Source organism: Coregonus lavaretus, assembly GCF_964263955.1.
Source record: "Coregonus lavaretus genome assembly, chromosome: 39".
Lineage (NCBI taxonomy): Eukaryota > Metazoa > Chordata > Actinopteri > Salmoniformes > Salmonidae > Coregonus > Coregonus lavaretus.
The window spans coordinates 1,739,071-1,759,830 of NC_140026.1; the positions used below are offsets into that span (position 1 = coordinate 1,739,071).

The 20,760-nt window shown below is 46.0% G+C and overlaps 1 pseudogene across 1 annotated transcript in view; it reads right to left on the reverse strand.

The window, feature by feature from the left end:
* Positions 1 to 16,975: 16,975 nt before the first annotated feature.
* LOC311112636 (endothelin-1 receptor-like) overlaps positions 16,976 to 20,760 on the reverse strand; it is an 11,470-nt pseudogene continuing 7,685 nt past the window's right edge. Inside the window, exons 6-7 of the transcript in view lie at positions 18,975 to 19,084; positions 16,976 to 17,261 (exon numbers count right to left, since the gene is read on the reverse strand). The product of the transcript in view is annotated as an endothelin-1 receptor-like (transcript). The remainder of the gene's footprint in view (positions 17,262 to 18,974; positions 19,085 to 20,760) is intronic.

Sequence of the window (20,760 nt, forward strand, 5' to 3'; positions counted from 1 at the left end):
GGGAAGAGGTCAGGGTCCAGTAGACAGGGAAGAGGTCAGGGTACAGTAGACAGGGAAGAGGTCAGGGGGCAGGGTCCAGTAGACAGGGAAGAGGTCAGGGGGCAGGGTACGGTAGACAGGGAAGAGGTCAGGGGGCAGGGTACGGTAGACAGGGAAGAGGTCAGGGGGCAGGGTACGGTAGACAGGGAAGGGGTCAGGGGGCAGGGTACGGTAGACAGGGAAGGGGTCAGGGGGCAGTAGACAGGGAAGAGGTCAGGGGGCAGTAGACAGGGAAGAGGTCAGGGGGCAGGGTACAGTAGACAGGGAAGAGGTCAGGGTCCAGTAGACAGGGAAGAGGTCAGGGGGCAGTAGACAGGGAAGAGGGCAGGGGGCAGTAGACAGGGAAGAGGGCAGGGTCCAGTAGACAGGGAAGAGGTCAGGGGGCAGGGTCCAGTAGACAGGGAAGAGGTCAGGGTCCAGTAGACAGGGAAGAGGTCAGGGGGCAGGGTCCAGTAGACAGGGAAGAGGTCAGGGGGCAGGGTCCAGTAGACAGGGAAGAGGTCAGGGTACAGTAGACAGGGAAGAGGTCAGGGTACAGTAGACAGGGAAGAGGGCAGGGTCCAGTAGACAGGGAAGAGGTCAGGGTCCAGTAGACAGGGAAGAGGTCAGGGGGCAGGGTCCAGTAGACAGGGAAGAGGGCAGGGTCCAGTAGACAGGGAAGAGGTCAGGGGGCAGGGTCCAGTAGACAGGGAAGAGGGCAGGGTCCAGTAGACAGGGAAGAGGTCAGGGGGCAGGGTACAGTAGACAGGGAAGAGGTCAGGGGGCAGGGTCCAGTAGACAGGGAAGAGGTCAGGGGGCAGTAGACAGGGAAGAGGTCAGGGTACAGTAGACAGGGAAGAGGTCAGGGGGCAGGGTCCGGTAGACAGGGAAGAGGTCAGGGGGCAGGGTCCAGTAGACAGGGAAGAGGTCAGGGTCCAGTAGACAGGGAAGAGGTCAGGGTACAGTAGACAGGGAAGAGGTCAGGGGGCAGGGTCCAGTAGACAGGGAAGAGGTCAGGGGGCAGGGTCCAGTAGACAGGGAAGAGGTCAGGGGGCAGGGTCCAGTAGACAGGGAAGAGGTCAGGGGGCAGGGTACAGTAGACAGGGAAGAGGTCAGGGGGCAGGGTACAGTAGACAGGGAAGAGGTCAGGGGGCAGGGTACAGTAGACAGGGAAGAGGTCAGGGTCCAGTAGACAGGGAAGAGGTCAGGGGGCAGGGTCCAGTAGACAGGGAAGAGGTCAGGGTCCAGTAGACAGGGAAGAGGTCAGGGGGCAGGGTACAGTAGACAGGGAAGAGGTCAGGGGGCAGGGTACAGTAGACAGGGAAGAGGTCAGGGGGCAGTAGACAGGGAAGAGGTCAGGGGGCAGGGTCCAGTAGACAGGGAAGAGGTCAGGGTCCAGTAGACAGGGAAGAGGTCAGGGGCCAGGGTACAGTAGACAGGGAAGAGGTCAGGGGGCAGGGTCCAGTAGACAGGGAAGAGGTCAGGGGGCAGGGTACAGTAGACAGGGAAGAGGTCAGGGGGCAGGGTACAGTAGACAGGGAAGAGGTCAGGGGGCAGGGTCCAGTAGACAGGGAAGAGGTCAGGGTCCAGTAGACAGGGAAGAGGTCAGGGTCCAGTAGACAGGGAAGAGGTCAGGGGGCAGGGTACAGTAGACAGGGAAGAGGTCAGGGGTCAGGGTACAGTAGACAGGGAAGAGGTCAGGGGGCAGGGTACGGTAGACAGGGAAGAGGTCAGGGGGCAGGGTCCAGTAGACAGGGAAGAGGTCAGGGTACAGTAGACAGTGAAGAGGTCAGGGGGCAGTAGACAGGGAAGAGGTCAGGGGGCAGGGTCCAGTAGACAGGGAAGAGGTCAGGGTACAGTAGACAGGGAAGAGGTCAGGGGGCAGGGTACAGTAGACAGGGAAGAGGTCAGGGGGCAGGGTCCAGTAGACAGGGAAGAGGTCAGGGGGCAGTAGACAGGGAAGAGGTCAGGGGGCAGGGTACAGTAGACAGGGAAGAGGTCAGGGGGCAGGGTACAGTAGACAGGGAAGAGGTCAGGGGGCAGTAGACAGGGAAGAGGTCAGGGGGCAGGATATCGATGAGGGGGAATGCAGAAGAAGAAGGAAGTGTGCGACATTAAAAAAAGCCACTGACAACAACAAAAGGAAAGCCCAGTAATATCAGGCATGGGAACTATTCAGATTGTAATTATACAACAAGACAATTCAACACGTGCTACAAAAGCACCATCTTAAAACAAGTTCAACTCTGTGAACAGAAAAGCCTTCCACTCTTAATGTGCAGGTTATATGATGCGCAGAAGACGCTGCTGAATGTGGTGGCAAGGTGGCCAGATGGAACGCAGAACTCCTTTATTCTGCAGAACAGCAGTGTTGGCCTATGTGCCTACAGGAAGTAGCTGGTAAGGCTGCCCGCGCCGAAGACTTCTATATCTGTCTGCTAATACAGGACCAGTAAAGGCCCAGTGCACTGCTTTTGTGAAATGTTTTATAAACTAAATGTATTTGAGTGTTTACCAGCATTTGTAACTTGAGTCCGATAATTATCTGTACAAAACAGTTAATCTGATAATACTTGTGGAATATAAAAATACTTGCTTGATATATGTTTTCCAGTTTCTTGAAATACTTTGTCGCACCCTACACTACACTTGTCTGTCCAATGCGTGTACATACATACACTACATGACCAAAAGTATGTGAACATCTCATTCCAAAATATCACGGGCATTAATATGGAGTTGGTCCCCCCCTTTGCTGCTATAACAGCCTCCACTCTTCTGGGAAGGCTTTCCACTAGATGTTGGAACGTTGCTGCGGCATTCGGCGTTCCAATTCATCCCAAAGGTGTTCGATTGGGTTGAGGTCAGGGTTCCTACCAGTGTGCATAGGACGCTCGTAGGATTGTTTGATAAATCACACTTTTTCTATGCGTACGAACATTCTAAGTAGTATTTTAGAATAGTTTCTACGCAATATTGATAAATGAGGCCCCTGGATTGTATAATATTTGCGCTTTATTCTTAAAAAAAAAAAAATCAAGCTCTGTCAAGTTGGTTGTTGATCATTGCTAGACAACAGGGGCGGTGTGTTCATTAGGGCGATATGGGCGACGCACTGCCAAACGGGAAAAGGAAGGGATTTTTTTTCTAATCAATTATATCACGGCAACAGTAGTTATCAGTGTTCTAATCTAGACGTCTGATCTGCCACTAAATGTCCAATCAGGCTAAAGTCGTGCTTCAAATGGCCCCGCACCTTTTGGGGCGATTTCAGTCAGGTTGAAAATCGCCCCAGAAGTCTCTCATAGACTCTCATGTAAAATCTTATTTTTTCAAATATCAGAGCTTTCAATACAATCTCTATGGGTTCCGGGAGGGCTTGCACTTACGCGCTTTCGTCATACGTAACATAACCATGAACGTAACTAAGAAAAGAGCGGGTAGCAGCGTCAATCAATTCACGTACTACTGTCAAGATGGCTAGCGTTCAGTGCAACTCGATTGTCTCTTTGAAAGAAGTTCCTTTTTGTCGGCGAACAAATCAAGATAAATTGGCAACGAAACAATTAGGACCTCCCAGACCAAATTTAATAATTCAACAGGTTTCTACTAAAGGGGGAAAGTCCTACACCCGATGATTTTCCAAAAATTGGTACGAACGAAAAACCTGGCTAGCAGGCTGCGATGTAGCTAATGCAGTCTTCTGCTACCCCCTGCTTACTCTTTCACCCTGAAGGCGGCACGGCAGACAGCACCGCTTGGACAGCGACTGGTGTAACGGACATGCACCATCTTTCAGAAAAGATTAAGAAACATGAGCTGTCAAAGACCCACATGGATAGCTGTTTGAGATTGTCTGCTTTGGGGAGAGTGAACATTGCCACTCAACTGGATGAGGGATACAGGCTAGCTGTCCGCCGCCACAACGATGAGGTTAGCAAGAACCGCCACATCCTCAGCCGGCTAATCCAGTGTGTGAAGTTTTGCGGAGTGTTTGAGTTAGCTTTGCGAGGCAAAGATGAAACTGAGGGCTCCACCAACCCTGGTATTTTTCTTGGACTTGTCAACTTTGTGGCACAATTAGATGAGGTGTTTGATGACCATCTTAAAAATGCTAAAGTTTTCAAGGGCACATCAAAGACCATTCAAAACGAGCTACTGGAGTGTATGCTAGCGGTCATGAGGGAACATATTGTGGAGGAGGTGAAGTCGGCGAACTTCGTAGCTATCCAAGCTGACGAGACCACGGACGTTTCTACACAGACACAGCTGGTGCTTGTGCTGAGGTACATAGATAGCAACCACAAAGTGCAGGAGCGCTTTTTTGAGTTCCTTCCCATCTCGGAATCAACCTCAGTCTCAATCGCCAGTGTGCTTTTGGAGAGACTGAACGGTCTTTTTGCCGACGACGAGAAAGTCAAACTCAAAATCATGCCCCACGTCGACATTCTGTACCAGAAGCTACAGAAGAAGGACATCGATGCTGTCTTCATCAAACGTGCCCTCGACAGCTTCACAAGCAGTGTGCAGGCCATAAGGTAAGATTAAACAATATCATTCGATCTTTCTCAAAGCAGAGCTTTATTTGAAAATGTATGCATGAAAGGAGACTGCATTTGTGTTTGAAATTACATTATTCTCATTATATATGGCCAGTGGTGTAATCTAGCTTATTTTATATACTATGTGTACTGTACAGTGGTGCTCATAAGTGTATGAACACATTCTAAAGTTGACTAAAAAGAGGAATAAAAAAATAAAAAAATCATCTTTTGGAAATTGATCTTAATGACTTAATTAAAAAAGTTGGAAAATCCAACCTTTAAGGACACCAATTTTCTTTTCTTTTTTATTCCTCTTTTTAGTCAACTTTAGCATGGGCTCATAAGCTTATGAGCACCACTGTATACTGTGCTGAACATCCAGGCTATGTGAGACACAAAGGCTAACTTAAACACTAAAGACTTTATGCATCCCTGCCCATTTTAAGTGGAACTGAAGTATTTGTACTATACATGGATACATTGCATATACCTGTGCATCACATAGACAACAATACTGTACAAAGCCAACAAACACATTGGTCTGTTTGCCTTCAGGGACTCCTCTCAACAGCAGCTGCAAGAAGCAACAGGAGCCAAAAGACCCAGAACAGCTTTGAGAGAAGAGGAGAAGCAGAGGCTGTCTGAAGAGGTCTGCAACACCATCCTGGATCACACCAAAGAAAGGTTCTCTTTCTCTGGCCACCTTGTGAGTGCTACCTTACTGCAAGCAGACATGTTTGAAAGGTACTGCCATTCATTTCCTGATGAGGCTATGAATGCCACTGTGAATGCATACCCCATGCTGAGCAAGGCAAAGCTCAAGACAGAACTATCTCTGATCTATGAGAATCCTGAATTCAAGGGCTGCTGTGGTGCACTGGCACTGTACCAGGTTCTCATGAGCTACAACCTCCAGGAGACGTTCTCTGAGACTGTGACTCTGTTGAACATCCTCATAACTACTCCCATGACAACAGCTGAAGCTGAGAGATGTTTCTCAACTTTGACACGAGTTAAGACATTCCTGCGAAATTCAATGGGCCAGGAACGTCTGAATGCACTGGCCATGCTTTCCATGGAGAGGGAACTAGTCCTCAGCATGCCTGATTTCAATGAGAAAGTCACTGACCGCTTTGCTTTATTGAAAGAGAGAAGAGAACAGTTTCAGTACAAGTAATGTAGCCTCTCTCTCTCTTTGTCCCTCCCTGTCTGTCTCTTTAACACACACACGCCCAAATCAGTTCACAGTTGATGTTGTTTAAAATAGTTATATTTCATTTTTTTAAAAGTAAAAAAAAATAAAAAATCTGTTCATGTTCATTTTTACAAATCTATACAATTGGCCACAATATGGTTGTTCATATTTACAAATCTATACAATTGGCCAGAATATGGTTGTTCATTTTTACAAAGCCATACAGATAGCTGTGTTTACCTTTTCTATAAATTATTTTCAAATTCTGTTTTCAGGCAAAATGTCTATCACTGTTCATTTTCACAAATCTATACAAGAGGGCAGAATATGGAAGTCTATAAAAATTTCTTATTACCAATAACTTGCATCAATGTTTTCAGTAGCCTCTATCAAAAGCTCCTGCTTGCTTGTTGTGAATTATGCTCAGGTGCACATATTTCCAATTCAACCATGAGGCCTTTTTGAAGCAAGTAATGTGTATATCAGTATTGACTTATATGCTGCCCCTGTCTTCATGTTGTTGCTGGACATATATTTTTTTAAATGTGTGTAGGTCACCTAAATCATCAGAAAAATTGCCCCCCCTGAGAATTTTTTCAGGAGCCGCCACTGGTTACGAGTGTACTGATTTAAGTAGGACACGTGATTCCAGCCAACTGTGAGAAAAAAAAAAAAACTTTATATCGGAGTTGTCTCGAGATGGCTATGCATTTTCAGTCAGCCCGCAATACCGCTTTGTGGACAAATACTCCTATTGTTAGGGCGGAGATATGTCTTGACAGTATATCCTGGACTTGTCAACTTTGTGGCACAATTAGATGAGGTGTTTTATGGAAATGCATATTGTTTATGCAGTGTTGAGGAATGTGAAAGAACACCCTTGATTATTTTTACTGTGATAACTTATTTTGCTTTTGTAAGCCAACACTTTTGAGATCAGTCAATAAATGCTTCTGGTATTGACTTATATGCTGCCCCTGTCTTCATGTTGTTGCTGGACATATCTTTTTTTTAAATGTGTGTAGGTCACCTAAATCATCAGAAAAATTGCCCCTCCTGAAAAAAATTTCAGGAGCCGCCACTGCTAGACAACCATTTTAAAGTCTTGTCATAGATTTTCAAGCAGATTGAAGTCAATACTGTAACTAGGCCACTCAGGAACATTCATTGTCTTCTTGGTAAGCAACTCCAGTGTATATTTGGCCTTGTGTTTTAGGTTATTGTCCTGCTGAAAGGTGAATTCATCTCCCAGTGTCTGTTGGACAGCAGACTGAACCAGGGTTTCCTCTAGTCTCCCAGTGTCTGGTGGACAGCAGACTGAACCAGGGTTTCCTCTAGTCTCCCAGTGTCTGTTGGACAGCAGACTGAACCAGGGTTTCCTCTAGTCTCCCAGTGTCTGGTGGAAAGCAGACTGAACCAGGGTTTCCTCTAGTCTCCCAGTGTCTGTTGGACAGCAGACTGAACCAGGGTTTCCTCTAGTCTCCCAGTGTCTGGTGGACAGCAGACTGAACCAGGTTTTCCTCTAGTCTCCCAGTGTCTGGTGGAAAGCAGACTAAACCAGGGTTTCCTCTAGGATGTTGCCTGTGCTTAGATCTATTCCGTTTATTTTTATCCTAAATGTTTTATTGCCGATGACAAGCAATACCCATAACACGATGCAGCCACCACCATGCTGGAAAATATGAAGAGTGGTACTCAGTGATGTGTTGTGTTGGATTTGCCACAAACATAAAGCTTTGGTGATATAATGACTACCTGTATTTCAGTCTATTGTAATATATGTAGTTATAATGACTACCTGTATTTCAGTCTATTGTAATATATGTAGTTAGCCTAGCGGTAAGAGCGTTGGGCCAGTAACAAAAAAAAGGTCGCTGGTTCGAATCCCCGAGCCGACTAGGTGAAAAGGCTGTTGATGTGCCCTTGAGCAAGGCACCTAACCGAAGTTGCTCTGGATAAGAGCATCTGCTAAATGACTAAAATGTAGTTATAGTTTCTGCGTCTTTAGATAGTGATGACTGGTAGACCAATCTATAGTGATATACGGTATCTATAGTGATATACGGTATCTATAGTGATATACGGTATCTATAGTGATATACGGTATCTATAGTGATATGCGGTATCTATAGTGATATGCGGTATCTATAGTGATATACGGTATCTATAGTGATATGTGGTATCTATAGTGATATACGGTATCTATAGTGATATACGGTATCTATAGTGATATACGGTATCTATAGTGATATGCGGTATCTATAGTGATATACGGTATCTATAGTGATATGCGGTATCTATAGTGATATACGGTATCTATAGTGATATACGGTATCTATAGTGATATGCGGTATCTATAGTGATATACGGTATCTATAGTGATATACGGTATCTATAGTGATATACGGTATCTATAGTGATATACGGTATCTATAGTGATATACGGTATCTATAGTGATATGCGGTATCTATAGTGATATACGGTATCTATAGTGATATACGGTATCTATAGTGATATACGGTATCTATAGTGATATACGGTATCTATAGTGATATGCGGTATCTATAGTGATATACGGTATCTATAGTGATATACGGTATCTATAGTGATATACGGTATCTATAGTGATATGCGGTATCTATAGTGATATGTGGTATCTATAGTGATATACGGTATCTATAGTGATATACGGTATCTATAGTGATATGCGGTATCTATAGTGATATGCGGTATCTATAGTGATATACGGTATCTATAGTGATATACGGTATCTATAGTGCTCCTGTAAGTCGCTCTGGATAAGAGCGTCTGCTAAATGACTAAAATGTAAATGTAAATGTGATATACGGTATCTATAGTGATATACGGTATCTATAGTGATATACGGTATCTATAGGTATACAGTGACCTTCAGAAAGTATTCACAAATCCTTCCACATTTTGTTGTGTTACAGCCTATACCCCATAATGTCAAAGTGGAATTATGTTATTTTTTAAAAATGTATAAAAAAAAAAAAAAAACGAATTCAAAATGAAAAGCTGAAATGTCTTGAGTCAATAAGTATTCAACCCTTTTGTAATGGCAAGCCTAGAGACTTACCCAGAAAGACTCACAGCTGTAATCGCTGCCAAAGGTGCTCCTACAAAATATTGACTCAGGAGGTGTGAATACTTATGTAAATCTGTTATTTCTGTATTCATTTTTTTTATAAATTTGCTAACATTTCTAAAAACATGTTTTCACTCATTATAGGGTATTGTGTGTAGATGGGTGGCAGCGTGGCAGCGTGACAGCGTGGCAGCATGACAGCGTGGCAGCGTGTGTTGACTGCTATTTGAGCAGCCTTGTCTTGTGACAACTCCTCAACTAGTCCTGTTACCATAGAGATGCGTAGGTCTGAATAGAACCTAGAATGTCCAGCCATTCCAGAATCTTATGAACCAACGGAATGTCTGACTCAGTGTTCTAGGGTAGTGTTTCATAGTTCTATTCTGCAGTGTGAGGTCTTAAACCAGATAGTAGGTTAGTATCTCAGGCTGTGTGTAGTGTTACAGGGGTACCAGGTGTGTACCTACCTGACAACAGGTTTCTGTATCTCAGGTTGTGGGTAGTGTTACAGGGGTACCAGGTGTGTACCTACCTGACAACAGGTTTCTGTATCTCAGGTTGTGTGTAGTGTTACAGGGGTACCAGGTGTGTACCTACCTGATAACAGGTTTCTGTATCTCAGGTTGTGTGTAGTGTTACAGGGGGTACCAGGTGTGTACCTACCTGATAACAGGTTTCTGTATCTCAGGTTGTGTGTAGTGTTACAGGGGTACCAGGTGTGTACCTACCTGATAACAGGTTCCTGTATCTCAGGTTGTGTGTAGTGTTACAGGGGTACCAGGTGTGTACCTACCTGATAACAGGTTTCTGTATCTCAGGTTGTGTGTAGTGTTACAGGGGTACCAGGTGTGTACCTACCTGATAACAGGTTTCTGTATCTCAGGTTGTGTGAGTGATCACGTCAATATCCTAAACTCCAGTGACTACAAACCTAACGCTAGACAAGCATCTTTCAGTTATTGTTGTAACATTGTCTTCGCCTAGTCATGTGCAGCTTTCCTAAATAGCCATCTGTATATTCCTGCATTGTAGCCAAGCAACGTTGATTTAACGCGCTTCATCCATTCCGATCTGGAGAGCTTTACTTTATAATCCAAAATGATCGCGAACTGACTGAATGAAATCCTGAACAAGGACTGCGGCCGAGGTGGCCGCGAAATTCCACGTCAAATAATAACGCATGCGGTTCCACGTTGACGCTCACCTCACAACAAACCGTCATATACGTAATTTTAGCTCTGGTCCAGGGTGTTACGTATGTTCCTCTACTTAGTTAGAGGAGGAACGCGCACTAACACCCTGGACCAGAGCTAGCATCCTTCCAGCATCATCAGGTCACGTGGCCAGTTCAGTTACCCCCCCTCATTGTCATATGTGAGCAGGGAGGGGCGGTAAAACAAAACAACACTAGTGGATCATTTTCAGAAATAATACAATTCACCACAATGTTAGTTATTTGAAGCATATTGGATCGGTCTGTGCACGGCAGAATTAATTTGACAATGGAGACTGAAGTACTATTACTTTTAGCTTTATATCTGAAGCATGGTAAGAATTAACACCGTGCACGCAGGCACACTTCAAACCGCAAGACCGCTCATTTACATATCCCCTTGACCTTCAACCTCAAGAGTGATACTGATTGGCTGTTAAACACAAGGGAGTTATGGACTAGCATTAAAGGTGTATAGCTCCATATATTACAGTCGGTAGCCTTACTGGTGACTTTTACATGCCAGCCGAGGTAGGCATCGTTTATTATGGGTACGAGAAATACAATGCTGTAGTGTTCATCATTGGCCACTAGATGTCGCTACGTCGTACGGAACTATCATTTACATTGTCATTTACATTTTAGTCATTTAGCAGACGCTCTTATCCAGAGCGACTTACAGTTAGTGAGTGCAGACATTCCAATGTGGCACCTTAAAGATGCTATTCAATTACGTTTTTAGTCATTTAGTAGATGCTCTTATCCAGAGCGACTAGGGTTAAGTGCCTTGCTCAAGGGCACATCAACATATTTTTTTAACCTAGTCGGTTCGGGGATTCGAACCGCATCTTTTCTGTTACAGGGCCCAACGCTCTTAACCGCTAGGGCTAACTGCCACCCGATTAGTATTCCTAATTCCTAATTCTGTGATCCAGACAGACAAGTTTCCCCATCTCGGGTGAGTTGAGCTCTGTTCAGAATCAAAGAATCGTTCAAGATTTGTACCATGTGATGCACTGTCACGTTTCACGAGTGTAGTTTTGAGCAAATCTAATAAGTAAGCAGTTGAACTAATATGGAAAACTAAAGTGTAAAGTTTAACAGTGAAATTAATGTGTCAGATGGAAGGGAACCACAACACACACACAGACAGACACACACACACACACACACACACACACACACACACACACACACACACACACACACACACACACAGAGAGAGAGACAGCAGTAGCAGGATATTGAGTAGAGGAAGCTGCGGTGTAGATAGGAACACTGACTACATCTGTCAACAACTTGTAAAGAGATTTACTCCATATTGGTTCCCTGGGTTGGTTTCTACAGAAGACAGAGCAGTAAAGTATGCAGGGAGAGAGAGAGGGGGAGAGAGAGAGAGAGCAAGGGAGAGAGAGAGAGAGAGAGAGAGAGAGAGAGAGAGCAATGGAGAGAGAGGGGGAGAGAGAGCAAGGGAGAGAGAGAGAGAGAGCGAGAGAGAGAGAGAGCAAGGGAGAGCGAGGGGGAGAGGGAGGGAGAGGGGGAGGAGGGAGAGGAGGGAGAGAGAGAGAGGGGGGAGGAGGGAGAGGGGGAGGAGGGAGAGGGGGAGAGAGAGAGAGGGGAGGAGGTAGAGGGGGGAGAGAGAGAGTCGTTAAGAGAGAGAGAGAGAGAGAGAGAGAGCGAGAGAGGGAGGAGAGAGAGAGAAAGAGACGGGGAGGGAGAGAGCGAGAGAGAGGAGGGGGGAGAGCAAGAGAGAGAGAGAGGAGGAGGGAGAGAGGAGAAAGGGGGAGAGAGAGAGAAAAAGAGAGAGAGAGATTGCACTTTTTACCATCTGTTCTGATCATAGTGATTTTCCACTGGAGTAGGGGAAAGTGGGTTGGAAAAAAACACATTGAGATAAACATAGACAGATTGAGTAGAGTACCGTAACTCTTCTAATATATACCTTTATATCTCCTCTGTGTTAAGATAGAAAGACACCTCCAACACATTGAGTAGAGTACCGTAACTCTTCTAATATATACCTTTACATCTCCTCTCAGTGTCAAGATAGAAAGACACCTCCAACACATTGAGTAGAGTACCGTAACTTTTCTTGAATGTTAGAAAATATATCTTTATTTTCTCCTGTCAGTGCACAATGTCAAGATAGAAAAACACCACCAACACAAAATATACATGTTTCTCAATTCTTACATATAAAAAAAAAACTGTTTATAACACAATAGTTACTGTAGAATACACTCCCTTAAATACTTTGAAAAATGATATAAAACCATGGATATTAGTGGTGTGTGTTTCTGGCCCAACCCAAACCCTTCTTAGGGTGTCTACAATGGAGTATCCAGACTAGGGTGTTTGTGCTGTCTTGCCAATGTGCCAATGTAACAGTATTGCTTCCATCCCTCTCCTTGCCCCAACCTGGGCTCGAGCCAGGGACCCCCTTCGTCTTGCCCCAACCTGGGCTCGAACCAGGGACCCCCTTCGTCTTGCCCCAACCTGGGCTCGAACCAGGGACCCCCTTCGTCTTGCCCCAACCTGGGCTCGAGCCAGGGACCCTCTCTGAACACAGCCACAACTGTCATCCACGAAGCACCGTTACCTATCGCTCCACAAAAGCCGCAGCCCTTGTGGAGTAAGGGGAAATAACTACTTCTAGGTCTCAGAGCGAGTGACATCACCGATTGAACGCTACTAGCACACCGCTAACTAGCGAGCCATTTCACACCGCTAACTAGCTAGCCATTTTACACCGCTAACTAGTTAGCCATTTCACACCGCTAACTAGGTAGCTATTTCACATCAGCTACACTAACTCCATTAAGAGCCTTTGAGTTGACAAGACAACACAAACAGATGTGGAACCAGGCTAAGCCCAGACAAAAGATCTCTGAGACCTACTGATAATCCATATACACCGTAGGTCTGCTGTCTGCTATGTGAAGCATTTACCCCTAACAACAGCTCAAGGATCAGCCTAACCAACCCACATCCTGAACTTTAACATCAGAAAGGAAACACCAAACTGATCTTGGATCAGCGAGTGTCTAAACTAGGGGGCAACTTCATAGGCTCTTCCGCTTCCTGTGCTAGGTGTCCAGCCAGCAAGCTGTCAATCATTCATCTCCATGGTAACCTCTAATCTCATTGTCATGGAGACCTCTCTCCCCTACCAAAGTTACGGAGCTCAAACAGTGAAGTGTTGAATTGTTTGGAAAAATACTGCATGGTATATATAGTCCCGAAAATACTGCATGGTGTGTATATATATAGTCTCAAAAATACTTCATGGTGTATATATAGTACCAAAAATACTGAATGAGGTGTATAGTGCATTCGGAAAGTATTTAGACCTCTTGACTTTTCCCACATTTTGTTATGTTACAGCCTTATTCTAAAATCGATTAAATAAAAACAATTCCTCATCAATCTACACACAATACCCCATAATGACAAAGCAAAAACAGGTTTCTAGAAATATCTGCACATTTACATAGAGTACCAGTCAACAGTTTGGACCCACCTACTTATTCAAGAGTTTTTCTTTATTTTTACTATTTTCTACATTGTAGAATAATAGTGAAGACATCAACACTATGAAATAACAAATATGGAATCATGTAGTTACCAAAAAAGTGTTAAACAAATCAAAATATATTTTATATTTGAGATTCTTCAAATAGCCACCCTTTGCCTTGATGACAGCTTTGCACACTCTTGGCATTCTCTCAACCAGCTTAATGAGGAATGTTTTTCCAACAGTCTTGAAGGAGTTCCCACATATGCTGAGCACTTGTTGGCTGCTTTTCCTTCACTCTGCGGCCCAACTTATCCCAAACAATCTCAATTGGGTTGAGGTTGGGGGATTGTGGAGGCCAGGTCATCTGATGCAGCACTCCATCACTCTCCTTCTTGGTAAAATAGCCCTTACACAGCCTGGAGGTGTGTTGGGTCATTGTCCAGTTGAAAAACAAATGATAGTCCCACTAAGCGCAAACCAGATGGGATGGCGTATTGCTGCAGAATGCTGTGGTAGCCATGTTAGTTAAGTGTGCCTTGAATTCTAAATAAATCACTGACAGTGTCACCAGCAATGCACCCCCACACCATAACACCTCCTCCTCCATGCTTCACAGTGGGAACTACACATGCAGAGATCATCCGTTCACCTGCTCTGCGTCTCGTAAGACACGACGGTTGGAACCCAAAATCTCCAATTTGGACTCCAGACCAAAGGACACATTTCCACCGGTCTAATGTCCATTGCTCGTGTTTCTTGGCCCAAGCAAGTCTCTTCTTCTTATTGGTGTCCTTTAGTAGTGGTTTCTTTGCAGCAATTCGACCATGAAGGCCTGATTCACACAGTCCCCTCTGAACAGTTGATGTTGAGATGTGTCCATGACTTGAACTCTGTGAAGCATTTATTTGGGCTGCAATCTGAGATGCAGTTAACTCTGCAACAGAGGTAACTCTGGGTCTTCCTTTCCTGTGGCGGTCCTCATGAGCCAGTTTCATCATAGCGCTTGATGTTTTTTGTGACTGCACTTGAAGAAACTTTCAAAGTTCTTGAAATGCTCCGTATTGACTGACCTTCATGTCTTAAAGTAATGATGGACTGTCGTTTCTCTCTGCTTATTTGAGCTGTTCTTGCCACAATACGGACTTGGTATTTTACTAAATAGGGCTATTTTCTGTATACCTTGTCACAACACAACAGGTTGGCTCAAACGCATTAAGAAGGAAAGAAATTCCACAAATTAACTTTTAAGAAGGCACACATGTTAATTGAAATGCATTCCAGGTGACTACCTCATGAAGCTGGTTGAGACAATGCCAAGACTGTAAAAAGCTGTCATCAAGGCAAAGGGTGGCTATTTGAAGAATCTCAAATATTGGAGTCCACCTGTGGTAAATTCAATTGATTGGACATGATTTGGAAAGGCACACTCATGTCTATATAAGGTCCCACAGTTGACAGTGCATGTCAGAGCAAAAACCAAGACATGAAGTTGAAGGAATTGTCCGTAGAGCTCCGAGACAGGATTGTGTCGAGGCACAGATCTGGGGAAGGACACCAAAACATTTCTGCAGCATTGAAGGTCCCCAAGAACACAGTGGCCTCCATCATTCTTAAATGGAAGAAGTTTGGAACCACCAAGACTCTTCCTAGAGCTGGCCGCCCGGCCAAACTGAGCAATCGGGGGAGAAGGGCCTTGGTCAGGGAGGTGACCAAGAACCTGATGGTTACTCTGACAGAGCTCCAGAGTTCCTCTGTGGAGATGAGAGAACCTTCCAGAAGGACAACCATCTCTGCAGCACTACACCAGTCAGGCCTTTATGGTAGAGTGGCCAGACGGAAGCCACTCCTCAGTAAAAGGCACCTGACAACCCACTTGGAGTTTGCAGAAAGGCACTTGAAGGACTCTCAGACCATCAGAAACCAGATTCTCTGGTCTGATGAAACCAAGATTGAACTCTTTGGTCTGAATGCCAAGCTTCACGTCTGGAGGAAACCTGGCACCATCCCTACGATGAAGCATGGTGGTGGCAGCATCATGCTGTGGAGATGTTTTTCAGAGGCAGGGACTGGGAGACTAGTCAGGATCGAGGGAAAGATGAACAGAGCAAAGTACAGAGAGATCCTTGATGTAAACCTGCTCCAGAGCACTCAGGACCTCAGAATGGGGAGAAGGTTTACCTTCCAACAGGACAACGACCCTAAGCACACAGCCAAGACAACACAGGAGTGGCTTCGGGACAAGTCTCTGAATGTCCTTGAGTAGCCCAGCCAGAGCCCGGACTTGAACCCGATCGAACATCTCTGGAGAGACCTGAAAATAGCTGTGCAGCGATGCTCCCCATCCAACCTGACAGAGCTTGAGAGGATCTGCAGAGAAGAATGGGAGAAACTCCCCAAATACAGGTGTACCAAACTTGTAGCGTCATACCCATTATGTAAATAGTATTTTTATGAATTTGCAAACATTTCTACAAACCTGTTTTTGATTTGTCATTATGGGGTATTGTGTGTAGATTGATGAGGGGAAAAAACAATTTAATCAATTTTAGAATAAGGATAACGTAACAAAATGTGGAAAAAGTCAAGGGGTCTGAATACTTTCCGAATGCACTGTATATTGTCCCAAAAAATACTGCATGGTGTATATAGTCCAAAAAATACTGCATGATGTATATAGTCCCAAAAATACTGCATGATGTATATAGTCCCAAAAATACTGCATGATGTATATAGTCCCCAAAATACTGCATGATGTATATAGTCCCCAAAATACTGCATGATGTATATAGTCCCCAAAATACTGCATGATGTATATAGTCCCCAAAATACTGCATGATGTATATAGTCCCCAAAATACTGCATGATGTATATAGTCCCAAAAATACTGCATAGTGTATATAGTCCCAAAAATATCCATAGTGCATCTTAGTGAATAAACGCCAGAGGGCATCCGATCCATTGTTGTACACACACACACACACACACACACACACACACACACACACACACACACACACACACACACAACTCCCCCACCCACTGTTGATCAGGGTTCTTAGAATGCAGGCTGGTTCCATTGAGGATCAGAGGTACCCATACTGTTGATCTGGGTTCTTAGACTGCAGGCTGGTTCCATTGAGGATCAGAGGTACCATACTGTTGATCAGGGTTCTTAGAATGCAGGCTGGTTCCATTGAGGTTCAGAGGTACCATACTGTTGATCTGGGTTCTTAGACTGCAGGCTGGTTCCATTGAGGATCAGAGGTACCATACTGTTGATCAGGGTTCTTAGAATGCAGGCTGGTTCCATTGAGGATCAGAGGTACCATACTGTTGATCAGGTTCTTAGACTGCAGGCTGATTCCATTGAGGTTGAGAGGTACCATACTGTTGATCAGGGTTCTTAGACTGCAGGCTGGTTCCATTGAGGATCAGAGGTACCATACTGTTGATCAGGGTTCTTAGACTGCAGGCTGGTTCCATTGAGGATCAGAGGTACCATACTGTTGATCAGTGGTTCTTAGACTGCAGGCTGGTTCCATTGAGGATCAGAGGTACCATACTGTTGATCAGGGTTCTTAGACTGCAGGCTGGTTCCATTGAGGTTGAGAGGTACCATACTGTTGATCAGGGACCTGGAGTCACACCAACAACAGAGACACGACTAGAGGAGAGAGGGATGGAGGGAGAGGGATGGAGGGAGAGGGATGGAGGGAGAGGGATGGAGGGAGAGGGATGGAGGGAGAGGGATGGAGGGATGGAGAGAGAGGGATGGAGGGAGAGGGATGGAGGGAGAGGGATGGATGGGAGAGGGATGGAGGGAGAGGGAGGAGGGAGGGAGAGGGATGGAGGGAGAGGGATGGAGGGAGAGAGATGGAGGGAGAGGGATGGAGGGAGAGGGATGGAGGGAATGGAGAGAGAGGGATGGAGGGAGAGGGATGGAGGGAGAGGGATGGAGGGAGAGGGATGGAGGAGAGGGAGGGATGGAGGAGAGGGATGGAGGGAGAGGGATGGAGGGAGAGGGAGGGAGGGAGAGGGATGGAGGGAGAGGGATGGAGGGATGGAGAGAGAGGGATGGAGGGAGAGGGATGGAGGGAGAGGGATGGAGGGAGAGGGATGGAGGGAGAGGGAGGGATGGGAGGGAGAGGGATGGAGGGAGAGGGATGGAGGGATGGAGAGAGAGGGATGGAGGGAGAGGGATGGAGGGAGAGGGATGGAGGGAGGAGGGATGGAGGGGATGGAGAGAGAGGGATGGAGGGAGAGGGATGGAGGGAGAGGGATGGAGGGATGGAGAGAGAGGGATGGAGGGAGAGGGATGGAGGGATGGAGAGAGAGGGATGGAGGGAGAGGGATGGAGGGAGAGGGATGGAGGGATGGGAGGAGAGGGATGGAGGGAGAGGGATGGAGGGAGAGGGATGGAGGGAGAGGGCAGAGGACTGACTGAGTTAACACAGGGACACTCTTCCCAGAACATCTCTGGGGTCAAAACCTTTCTATATTTATCCCTCCTCTTATCTCTCTCTCTCTCTCTTTCTCCCCACGTCTCTCCTCTCTGGCTCCTCTCCCACACTCCCTCTCCCCACGTCTCTCTCTCTGGCCCCTCTCCCACACTCCCTCTCCCTCCCCCGGTCTCTCTCTCTGGCTCCTCTCCCACTCTCCTCTCCCCATGTCTCTCTCTCTCTGGCACCTCTCCACACTCCCTCTCCCCATGTCTCTCTCTCTGGCCCCTCTCCCACACCTCCCTCTCCCCCTGTCTCTCTCTCGCTCCCCCCACTCACTCTGGTTTGGTTTGTCTTTCTCTCTCTCCTCTCCCTCCCTCTCTCCCCCTCTCTCCCCCTCTCTCCCACATTTCCCCCTCCCTCTCTCCCTCTATCTCCCCTTTCCCCCGCCCTCTCTCTCTCTCTTTCTCTCCCCCTCTATCCCCATTTTCCCTCCCTCCTCTCCCTCTCTCTCCCCCTCTCTCCCCCTCTTTGCCTCCCTCTCTCCCTCTCTCCCCTTCTCTCACCTTTCCCCCCTCCCTCTCTCTCTCCCCCTTTTCCCTCTCCCTTCCCCCTCTCCCTCCCCCCTCTCCCCCTCTCTCTCCTCTCTCTCTCTCTCTCTTCTCTCTCTCTCTCTCTCTCTCATCTCTCTGTCTCTCTCTCTCTCTCTCTCTCTCTCTCTTCTCTCTCTCTCTCTCTCTCTCTCTCTCTCTCTCTCTCTCTCTCTCTCTCTCTCTCCCCTTTCCCTCCCTCTCTGTGTGTCCCTGCCGTTATCTCTCTCACACGACCACTGAACCCATTACCTCACTATGACATCAGAGCCACTAGGACCTCATGGATCATTTGAGCGAGGTGGCTTGACATGGGAAGAGCACACGTACACGCACACAGAGTCCTACCTTGAAGCAGTTTTTGAACTTCTTGCTGACCGAAGTAGAGTATGATGGGGTTTGATGCAGGAGTTGACTGTGGCCAGGTTAATACTGAGTAGTCCAGGACCAACAGGAAACTATAGACACAACCACAGACACAGTTAATACTGCAGCAGTCCAGGACAACAGGAAACTACAGACACAACAAAACACAGTTAATACTGCAGTAGTCCAGGACCAACAGGAAACTACAGACACAGTTAATACTGCAGTAGTCCAGGACCAACAGGAAACTACATACACAGTTAATACTGCAGTAGTCAGGACCAACAGGAAACTACAGACACAACCAAAACACAGTTAATACTGCAGTAGTCCAGGAATAACAGGAAACTACAGACACAACCACAGACACAGTTAATATTGCAGTAGTCCAGGACCAACAGGAAACTACAGACACAGTTAATACTGCAGTAGTCCAGGACCAACAGGAAACTACAGACACAGTTAATACTGCAGTAGTCCAGGACCAACAGGAAACTACAGACACAGTTAATACTGCAGTCAGTCCAGCGACCAACAGGAAACTACATACACAGTTAATACTGCAGTAGTCCAGGACTAACAGGAAACTACAGACACAACACAGACACAGTTAATATTGCAGTAGTCCAGGACCAACAGGAAACTACAGACACAGTTAATACTGCAGTAGTCCAGGACCAACAGGAAACTACAGACACAGTTAATACTGCAGTAGTCCAGGACTAACAGGAAACTACAGACACAGTTAATATTGCAGTAGTCCAGGACCAACAGGAAAACTACAGACACAGTTAATATTGCAAGTAGTCCAGGACCAACAGGAAACTACAGACACAGTTAATACTGCAGTAGTCCAGGACCAACAGGAAACTACAGACACAGTTAATACTGCAGTAGTCCAGGACCAACAGGAAACTACAGACACAGTTAATACTGCAGTAGTCCAGGACCAACAGGAAACTACAGACACAGTTAATACTGCAGTAGTCCAGGACCAACAGGAAACACTGACACAACCACAGACACAGTTAATACTGCAGTAGTCCAGGACTAACAGGAAACTACAGACACAGTTAATATTGCAGTAGTCCAGGACCAACAGGAAACCTACAGACACAGTTTAATATTGCAGTAGTCCAGGACCAACAGGAAACTACAGGACACAGTTAATATTGCAGTAGTCCAGGACCAACAGGAAACTACAGACACAGTTAATACTGCAGTAGTCCAGGACCAACAGGAAACTACAGACACAGTTAATATTGCAGTAGTCCAGGACCAACAGGAAACTACAGACACAGTTAATACTGCAGTAGTCCAGGACCAACAGGAAACTACAGACACAGTTAATATTGCAGTAGTCCAGGACTAACAGGAAACTACAGACACAGTTAATACTGCAGTAGTCCAGGACTAACAGGAAACTACAGACACAGTTAATACTGCAGTAGTCCAGGACCAACAGGAAACTACAGACACAGTTAATACTGTAGTAGTCCAGGACCAACAGGAAACTACAGACACAGTTAATAATGCAATAGTCCAGGACTAACAGGAAACTACAGACACAGTTAATACTGCAGTAGTCCAGGACCGACAGGAAACTACAGACACAGTTAATAATGCAATAGTCCAGGACCAACAGGAAACTACAGACACAGTTTAATACTGCAGTAGTCCAAGGACCAACAGGAAACTACAGACACAGTTAATACTGCAGTAGTCCAGGACCAACAGGAAACTACAGACACAGTTAATACTGCAGTAG